Source organism: Triticum aestivum, chromosome 7A (assembly GCF_018294505.1).
Source record: "Triticum aestivum cultivar Chinese Spring chromosome 7A, IWGSC CS RefSeq v2.1, whole genome shotgun sequence".
NCBI lineage: Eukaryota > Viridiplantae > Streptophyta > Magnoliopsida > Poales > Poaceae > Triticum > Triticum aestivum.
In genome coordinates, this window is record NC_057812.1 from 604,407,693 (window position 1) to 604,418,275 (window position 10,583).

Here is a 10,583-nt window from a genome sequence, read left to right on the forward strand (position 1 = left end):
AAACTCGCGACGTCGAACACTCCCTAAGGTATTCGGTCTTTTTTGGTATAAACCGGGCCTAAATAATGGCCTTTGTAAGAAGCCCCTGGTGTCCAGGTATGTGCATTGTTCTGGCGTGGCCACATGCCAAGATGCCAGCATCCTTCACAACGGTGGATATGTATCAACAAGAGACAATAAAAAAGGTTTACACAGGGTCTTAATCTAAAAAGAATCCTTTGAGTGGGTCCCTGCTGCACGTCTGCGCCTGTGTCTCCGTTGTGCCGTATCCTGGAAGGGTGTAGCACGATGATCGTCTGTAAAAGAGATGAAGTTAACTGAAAAAATTGTCGTGCAAAAAGATAGTTTTTAAAGAAACCATGTATAATTGAAGATGATAAGAAATTGCCACTTGTCTGCGCGTGTTGAGCCCCTTGTATTGACAAATAGGGGTGTGATCACTTATTCGGTGTAAATAGCGGCGCCAGACTCGATCGCTGGTCCGGACGCCTTTAATGTTCGGCTGCCAAGGCAGCCTCACTCTCTTCGGCGCGTAGAGAGCGCTTGATATCTCCGTGCACTGTAATGATGCCACGTGGACCGGGCATCTTGAGTGTGAGGGGCGCGTAGTGTGGTATTGCATTAAATGGAGCGAAAGCTTCGCGTCCGAGCAGTGCTTGATAGCCACTTTGAAACGGAGCGATGTGGAAAGTTAAATGCTCGCGACGGAAGTTATCGGGGGAGCTGAATGTAACTTGTAATGAGAGGGAGCCCGTACACCGAGCCCCTGGGCCTGGCGTTACTCCTTTAAAGGTAGTATTGCTATAGCAAATTTGTGTTGGGTCTAACCCCATCCCGCGGATTGTATCCTGATATATTAGGTTTAGGCTACTGCCACCATCCATCAAGACTTGTGTGAAGTGATATCCGTCAATTACTGGGTCTAATACTAGGGCTGCCCATCCTGCGTGCCGGATACTTGCTGAGTAATCGTGATGGTCGAAAGTGATCAGTTGAGATGACCAGTGGCAGGACTTCGCAATGACAGGCACTTGGGTATGTTTTCCTGGGAGTGCCGTGTTGTTTTTTCCCCTGATCACGTGTAACACATTTATTGTTTTGACTTCTGGTGGAAATTTCTTTTGTTCCGCCATGTCTTGTTTGGGAGGCTCGTCCTCGTCTTCACTTAGTGTATCCTCCCCCTTGTGTACGGCATTGAGCTTGCCGGACTGCTTGAAGACCCAACATTCTCTGTGGGTATGATTAGCGGGTTTACTAGGGGTACTATGGATCTGGCATACTTGGTCCAGAATTTTTTTAGGCTGGACAGTTCGTCCCTGGTGCCTTTAGGGGGCGGCTTTTGACCTGGCCGAGAGCTTTTGAATCCGGCATTTACTGCCATGCCCTTCGTGCTATCATCTTTAATCCGACGTTTGCTATTGCTGTTGTGCCGTGATTTCCCGTTTCAATCTCTAACTTCGGATGTACTGGGGTCACTGGTGCTGCATCTGGCTAGCCAGCTGTCCTCACCCGCGCAAAAGCGGGTCATGAGGTTTGTTAATGCGGCCATCGTTCTCGGCTTATTTTGGCCGAGGTGTCTCGCGAGCCATTCGTCGCGGACGCTATGCTTGAAAGCTGCCAAGGCTTCGGCGTCCGGACAGTCAACAATCTGGTTCTCTTTAGTAAGAAACCTGTTCCAAAGCTTTCGGACTGACTCTCCGGGCTATTGAGTTATATGACTCAAATTGTCCGCATTCGGAGGTCAGACATAAGTCCCTTGAAAATTTGCCCGAAAGGCGTCTTCGAGATCTTCCCAACTTCCAATGGAGCTTTCGGGGAGGCCTTTGAGCCAGTGACGAGCTGGCCCTTTGAGCTTGAGGGGTAAGTACTTGATGGCGTGGAGATCGTTTCCTCGAGCCATATGGATGTGAAGGATGTAGTCCTCAATCCAGACTCCGGGGTCTGTTGTTTCGTCGTATGCCTCTATGTTTACGGGTTTGAATCCCTCTGGAAATTCATGGTCCAGCACCACATCGGTGAAACACAGGGGGTGTGCGGCACCCCTGTAGCTGGGTGTGCCGTGTTGTTCGGATGTTTGTTGTGTTGCATTGTAAGCTGGGGCGCGCTTGCGTGGTCCATAGATGGATCTTGTTGCGCCGTCCGTTGGGTGCGAGCCTTCACATGGGTCGCGTATTGTATTGTGAGCGGCGTTGTATGCCGCTCTGTCTTGGTAGAGGGGTCGTCTATCCGACCAGGTGGCTGCTTTGATATTTGGTTGTGGGGGGTCTGAGGCCTCCTCATCGAATTCGGGTAGCAGCTTCCGCTTTGGGTAGCTCTTGGAGGGGCGATTGTCGCCGTACCTTGCTGCTGTGTTGAGTATTTTTCTCCATCTAGTGTGGAGTGTGTCTTGCGCAGCCCTGAGCCTTTGCTTCTATTTTTTCAGACTCCTCGCAGTGGCAACAAGCCTTTTACGGGCAGTCTGCTGCTCCGGGTGTCTGTCCGGTGTTATGTCGTCCGGACCATTATCCTTGATAGGATTTGTTTGTTCGGTTTGATTGTCCGGATTGCCGTTGTCCGGCAGCGGTTCGCCCTGCTCCAATGCTGGGTCTATGTGATCGCTATTTCTGTCGAGGCAGGATTTGGGGCGGCGCTTGCGTTGCCGCTTTGACTGCTTTTCGAGGGAACAAGCCTTCAGTGCGTCGTTCCGCTCCTCGTCGTCATCTTTTGGTGCGTCCACCATGTATACGTCATATGACGAGGTGGCGTTCCAGGGCCCAATAGGCGCTGGTTCTTCACCGTCTCCTCCATCGACGTCCATACCGTCGATGTCTTCGAAGCCGAAGTCGAGCATGTCGGTTAAATCGTCGACAGTGGCTACAAAGTGGGTGGTGGGTGGGCTTTGAATTTCTTCATCGTCCGAATCCCCAACTTGCTGGCCGCAATCCGGCCAGGGCTCTCGTGATAAAGAGAGAGACTTCATTGACTTCAGAATATCGCCAAAAGGTGAGTGCTGAAAGATGTCCGCGGCAGTAAACTCCATGATCGGCACCGAATCAGATTCGATTGGCCGGGGCGTGGAGGGTTCGGAGTCCGAGAAGGAGTCCGGCTCCTTGGAGTCATGAGTCTCACGGAGTGCGGGGCTGGTGTTTGGCTCAATCGCCGTTGGGATCGCAGCCCCCGAGGCGGCGTCCAACCGCCCATCCTCGATCGGCGCAGTTGGCTCCGAATTAAGGATCGGAGCCGATGCGGGTGCGGCCTCCAGGGCACTGTTCGGCGGCAGAGCTAGATCATGCTCGTCGGGATAGTGCGGCACGCTCGGCAGTGGGTCGAATCCGTCGAAGATCATGTCCCCGCGGGTGTCAGCCGTGTAGTTTAAACTTCCAAATCTGACCTGACGGCCAGGGGCGTAGCCGCCGAAGACGAAGATCTGTCCGGGGAGGAAGGTCTCACACTGGACTGCATCGCTATAGATGATCATAGGAGCCATCGAGCCTGACGGCGACGACATAGAGGAACTCTCAATGAAAGCACCAATGTCGGTGTCAAAACCGGCGGATCTCGGGTAGGGGGTCCCGAACTGTGCGTCTAGGCTGGATGGTAACAGGAGGCAAGGGACACGAAGTTTTACCCAGGTTCGGGCCCTCTCGATGGAGGGAAAACCCTACGTCCTGCTTGATTAATATTGATGATATGGGTAGTACAAGAGTAGATCTACCACGAGATCAGAGGCTAAACCCTAGAAGCTAGGCTATGGTATGATTGTTGATGTGTAAGTTGTCCTACGGACTAAAACCCTCCGGTTTATATAGACACCGGATAGGGTTAGGGTTACATAGAGTCGGTTACAATGGTAGGAGATCTGAATATCTGTATCGCCAAGCTTGCCTTCCACGCCAAGGAAAGTCACTTCCGGACACGGGACGGAGTCTTCAATCTTGTATCTTCATAGCCCTGGAGTCCGGCTGAAGGTATAGTTCGGCTATCCGAACACCCCCTAATACAGGACTCCCTCAGTAAGGCTCTAATACCAACTTGTAGCGCCCAAGATGCAATTCTATCCCAATCACGTGATGAATTCATGATTGGGGCACAACCTCATTTCGAGCGCATAGCAAGGTGGATATCATTACAACATACCATGTACGGAATATATGAGAATACAAGATAAAGGCTTACACTCGCCACAAACTACAACATGAAGACAAAAATTCATCAATACATAGGAATCGTCATACAGAAGAGCAGGATCTGACTATGGATGAAATCGAACGAAAAAGAAGAACGACATCCACCCTGCTAGCCCAGGTTCCCTGACCTGGAACCTATCCCTTGATTGAAGAAGAAGCAGAAGAAGAACTACAAAACAAGCAAGCATCACACTCGCGTCATGATCATCGCATTACCTGTTCCTACAACTACTGTTGTAGTAATATGTGAGCCACGAGGACTCAACAATCCCATTACCATGGGTATCAAGACTAGCAAAGCTTAATGGATATGAAAGGTTAAGTGGTGAGGTTGCAATAATCAACTAAGCATTGTATGGTGGTTAACTTACGAGTACAAGAGTAAGATGAGGATCTACGCAAACAGTCACGAACTAGTAATGATCAAGAAGTGATCTTGAACTACTTACGATCAAACATAACCCCACCGTGTTCTCTTTTCAAACTCATTCGAAAAGAGGCCGTCATGGTTACGCACACAGTTGGTGTATTTTAATTCGAATCTGGTCTCAAGTACATAAAAAATTCCCATATGCCACATAACCGCGGGCACGACCCTCGAAAGTTTAAACCCTACAGGGGTGTCCCAACTTAGCCAATGACAAGCTCACGATCCGCAGAGACAATCCTCCATCTCAGGACCCTCCGATCAGACTCAGAATCCCGGTGCACAAGACATTTCGACAATGGTAAAACTAATCCAGCAAGACCTCCGGGCGTGCCGACACCCTGATAGTAGCCGCGCGTATCTCGTCTCATGCCAATACTGGACGAGCAATACATATGGCAACCGAAAACCCCGGGTGAAGGGGTGGCACCGCTAGTGGCTCTATTTGGGGCCAACACCATCAACACTGCCCCCTGTATTATGTTAAATTACTCCTCGGGTAGTGCTAACTCCCTATGCGTCAAATTTAATATCATGTTTAGTTATTATGTCGGGCAAATGGTAAAACCAATATTGGGTATTGATGGAAGAGTTTTATTCAGAGCAAACTGTCAAGATGGGCCCATAAACCTTCACCGTGTTAGGGACGCAAAATCAAGGAACATAACACCGGTATGACAGAAACTAGGGCGGCAAGAGTGGAACAAAACAGCAGGCAAAAGGCCGAGCCTTCCACCCTCTACCAAGTATATAGATGCATTAATTAAATAAGAGCTATTGTGATATCCCAAGAAATCCATGTCCCAACATGGAACAACCTGCAACAGCACCCGCAACTAGCAACACTATAAGAGGAGCTGAGCAAAGCGGTAACATAGCCAAACAACGGTTTGCTAGGATGGTGGAAAATGTTAGGGGCTTATCATGGCAATTTGGGAGGCTTGATAAACAAGTGGTTGGTAGCGCGACATAGCGATAGCATCAAGACAACTAGCATAGCAAAGATCCAATGTGCTGGTCACCTTGCCTGAAATCCCGCTAGGAAGAAGACCGGATCCATGAAGAAGAATATGAACCAACATAGTCAAACGGATCCTCACAATCGCAACATAATCGGAACTTTCGAGAAGAAGCACAACCGGAAAGAAGCAAACAACATGTTAAACAACCACCACACATGACATGATGCGCAACCAAGTATGATGCATGTCCAGTTTAATGAGTCATGGCATGGCAAAGTGCAACAAACAATACACCAAATTAAGTGGAGCTCAATATGCAACGAGTTGCATATTGACGAAACACCACATTCATTTATTTAGTTCTCTCCCGTTTATGTACCCAACAACATTAAATGTTGTTAAACATGGCAAGAGGTGAAGCATAACAAAACTACCTATCCAGACAAGTTTAAATGAGGCGGAACGACAAACAGCAATTCCGTAAAATCCTCATATGCATATTTTGAATTTGCTACTGTTTTGCCCTAAATACAATTTTAGAGTTTTCAAACATGCTAAATAAGTGCACCATGTTAATCTATGCATTTTTGTACCCCATTTACATATGAAGTTTATTTAAATCGGAGCTACGGTGATTTAGTTGTGAAATAAAGCATTTTAACAAGTCATTTAGCAAATTAATGAAAACAACAATTTAAATGTTTTAACATGGATGAAAGTTGCATATTGTGAAAGTAGATGAAATTCTAAGCATTTTACATATATAAAACATTTTTATCCGATGCACGGTTAATTAGTTATTATATGCATGAACATGAGGGGCCAAACTGTGAATCTGCAGTCTCTGGATAATTAGCTAAAACGTCCAGAACGGGAAAAAATGATGTGGGCCGAATCTGGTGCAGTGTTGGGCGAGGGTGGGCTGCTCACCATGGGCTAAAGCTCAGTTGATGGAGAGGTAGGCCAGTTGAGGAGGCCTCTGGCTGGGCCGACAGATCATGGAGGCGGCGGCCCAGGCGCGGGGTCGAGGGGCGCTGTGTGGGTCAACGCCAGCGAGGCAGGGTCAAGGCGCTTGTGCAGGACGAGCGAAGCTCCTCTGCTCGAAGAAGTGCGAGTAGAGGCTGGTGACGGTGGACTTGGCGAAGGGCGGCGTGCCGGCGTGAGGTAGCGGAAGCAGACGCGAAAGCTGGCGGCATGGGAGTCATGGATCCGGGCGGTGGAGGTCGTTGGGGTCCCGTTCCCTGCCGAATGGAAGCGGAGGCGGCTCCATGGCTGCTATTGTAGCCGGTGACCTCACCAGACGTGCGACGGGTAGGCGGCTCCATGGACTTGGCGGGGAGGCGGGGAACCGCGCCGATCAGGCCGGAGTTGAGGCGGAGGTGCAGCAGGGCGAAGGAGAGGTTCAAGATGGCGGCCATGGAGTCAGGCGGAGCTCCTGTATGTGATAGAGAAGACAAAGAGAAGGTCACATGAGAAAGAAAGAGAGATTAGAAGAGGGGGAAGAGAAAGGTAGGCCAGCGCGGTGCTCATCTGAGGCATCAACGTCGGAGGAGCGCGGGGAGGCTCGGGGCTACGGCCGGAGCGGCAGCTGCTACTGGTGTACGGCGGGCACGACACGAGGTGGGAGGCGGTTGGGAGCTCCTCTCCCTGGCTCGTGGCGAGGGGAACAGGGAGGTCTGCGTGGGCTGTGGTGGTTGGATGGATTGGTGCATGGTTGGATCGAAGGAATCTGGTGGGGATTGGCCGGTGTTGGAACCAAGGAGAGACCAGGTGGTGACGGGATGGATCCTGAGAGAGAGAAGGCAGGTAGGTGGCGACGGGAAGGAGGATGGACGTGACATCTCCCCTAGAAACTGGGGTTGCACACTATTTATAGCAAATTGGATAAGTTTAGGGCTATTTGATCCCTCCGATCGTAATCGGACGGTCTGAGGTAATTATGTTAGGAGAGTCGAAATAAGAACCAATGATATTTTAGGGATGTTTGAGGACGATCCGGACCCATCGATAATGACAACCCGGTGCAGGTTCGGGAAAGCTTTCGGACACACATGCGAGGGGGCTGCGGGCTGTCAAGAGAGGTTAGGTGGTTTGACAAGAGGGAATCAAAAACACGGTTGGTCTCCGAAAGGTCAACGAAAGCAAGGGGGACACGAAAACTACAAACGGATCCAAGCTTTATGAAAACATGCAGATGCAATTGATGACCCACAAGTATAGGGGATCACAACAGCTTTCGAGGGTAGAGTATTCAACCCAAATTTATTGATTCGACACAAGGGGAGCCATAGAATATTATCAAGTATTAGCAGCTGAGTTGTCAATTCAACCACACCTGGAAACTTAGTATCTGCAGCAAAGTGTTTAGTAGCAAAGTAATATGATACTGATGGTAACGGTAACAAAAGAGTAACGAAAGCAAAGTAATGTTTTTGGTATTTTGTAGTGATTGTAACAATAGCAACGAGAAAGTAAATAAGCATAAACCAGTATATGGAAAGCTCGTAGGCATCGGATCAATGATGGATAATTATGCCGGATGCGGTTAATCATGTAACAATCATAACATAGGGTGACACAGAACTAGCTCCAATTCATCAATGTATTGTAGGCATGTATTCCAAATATAGTCATACGTGCTTATGGAAAAGAACTTGCATGACATCTTTTGTCCTACGTACCCTCCCGTGGCAGCGGGGTCCTAATGGAAGCTAAGGGATATTAAGGCCTCCTTTTAATAGTGAACCGGAATAAAGCATTAGCACATAGTGAATACGTCGGAGTAATGGGCCATGGGTAGGCCAACCCGAGTCCCATAACCTTTCAAGACATTGGGGCAGGCTGCGACCCTTAAGACCCTAGGGCGAAGAGTCGCCTCCTGAGGAGTCGACGGCAGGGCGGCCGACTGCCCGCTTATGGCCGAGTCCCAGGGACGACTTCTAGAGAAGCCGGCTTTGGGGAGTCGGCCGGCGACTCCAACAAACCCATGACCTCATCGAAGGGGACAAGGCAAGGGCGTGGCTACAGTGAAGCCCACTCCCGCCCCTTACCAAGGGCAGGCATGGCCACAACACGCCGTACTCGGGAAGATCTCCGTGCGGTGTGGCACTGTTGCCCTGCCGGCCCTGACATCAGCACCACAGTACCGAGTCCTGCGCCCACGACAACTTGTCTGAACGGCCTGGAAGCAGCAGGTCCCACCAGTCAGTGAGACCCTAGGATACGGCGAGAGGACCGCCAGTCGGATCCATCAAGAGCCGGCCCGGGGAGTCGGCCGAGCCCTCCCCTGGGCCCCATGCGCCATTAATCAAGATGTGATGGGGAGTGGCAATAGTGATCGCCTGCCAGGCGGCAGGACTGTTGCCACGACCCCATGACCAAGCCCGCGTCATCAGAAGCACAACTACAGTAATCAGCAGCCGACAAGACTCGCCCGCGGCGGACGCGGCCTGTCGGCTCCGTACCAGACCAGTCGGCGGGGCCCACCAACCGGCGGGCCCCAGCAGTCGGCGGAGAAATCGGAGGCCAAAGGCACTGACGGCTTGGCCCGCGCCCAGACGAATTACCATTGTACCCCTGGGGGTAGGCCTATATAAACCCCCAGGGCACCCATGCAAAGGGTTGGAACCCAATAGCTCTAGACCATACGAGATAGAAGGAGAGAGCTAGCCTTGCCCTCTCCTACCTCTAAGAAACAGCTCAAGGAGCAACCGTGTAAACACTTGGCCATAGTGATCATGTGGAGACCCCGCAGAGCAGCAGTAGGGGTATTATCTCCCCGGAGAGCCCTGAAGCTGGGTAAGATTCGCCGGCGTGCATGTCTTCGCCTCATCCCGTTTCCAGGCACCGGCGACGTTCTACTCGCCCCCACCATGATAAGCCATCCGTTGGCATATGTCGCACCAAACCCCCAACATTTGGCGCCCACCGTGGGGCCTGGTGCACCGCCGTCCAGAGATCTGTTCTGGACGGGAACCCTTTTCCTCCCTGGCGAGCGCAGCCAGCCAGGCACGCCAGACGAAGTTTGCATCGACGCGCTGCGCGGCGTTGAGATCGCCTGCGCAGCCAGCTCCTTGGCCGAACTTGTCGGCGAGGTCCGCCTCTCCAACGAACCTGCGTCCGACGCAGGCACGGGCGGCCCCGAGAACCTCCTCGCGGGCCTCCTCGATCAACTCCACGTTTTCGGCGGGCCTGCCGTAGACTTGGAGTCCGTAGGGTCCACCGACCCGATGCTGGTCGACTCCGACACCGCGTCGCTCGACGCGTTCCCCACCAACTTGGTGGTCTACGACGAACCTCTCCCCCACGCAGAGAGCGACGGAAGCACCGTCACTGAGGTGCTAGTCATCAGTCATGACGTGTTCCCTGGCGGAGGAGCGCCTGACTCACTCGGCGCGGCGCTGCAAGACCTAACTGCGCCCATTTCGGAAGATGCTGACACAGAGACGTTAGAAGTGCGCCGCCTTCAGCTTGTTGAATGCGCGAAGAAGCTGGCTAGCATGAGACGCTTGTCAGAAGCTTACCAGCGGGAGATGGATCGCGCCGTTGGCGGCTCGCCGGCCCCGGCAGGGCCCCGACGCCTTGGCAAGGTCCAGCAGCGCGGCGTAGCCATCGCCAGCCTGTTTGGGGCTAGCCGCCCCATGTATGCTACACCAGCGGAGAACATCCGAGCCGCCCAGGCAGCGGCAGATGAGCTGGACAATTTCGAGGGCGTAGAACGCCACCTCATGATGGAACGAGTCCAGCGGCTCCTCGACGCGACCGCCGCCCAAAACGAGGCCGGTTGCCGCACGGAGGCGCCACAGCGTCCAAACGACGACCCGCACCGAGATCAAGGCGCGACGTCTCAGACGCCGACTGGCGGCACCCGAGGAAGAAAGGACAACGAGCCGGCTGTCAGCCACTGTCGGACCCGAGTAAGAAAGGACCGAGTTGCCCGCCCGAGAGCAATGGAACGACGGGACGACTGTCCGCCTCCCCCTCCCCGTAAGGAGAGGCGAGTCTCCCTGCCGCCTGTTGACCATCCGA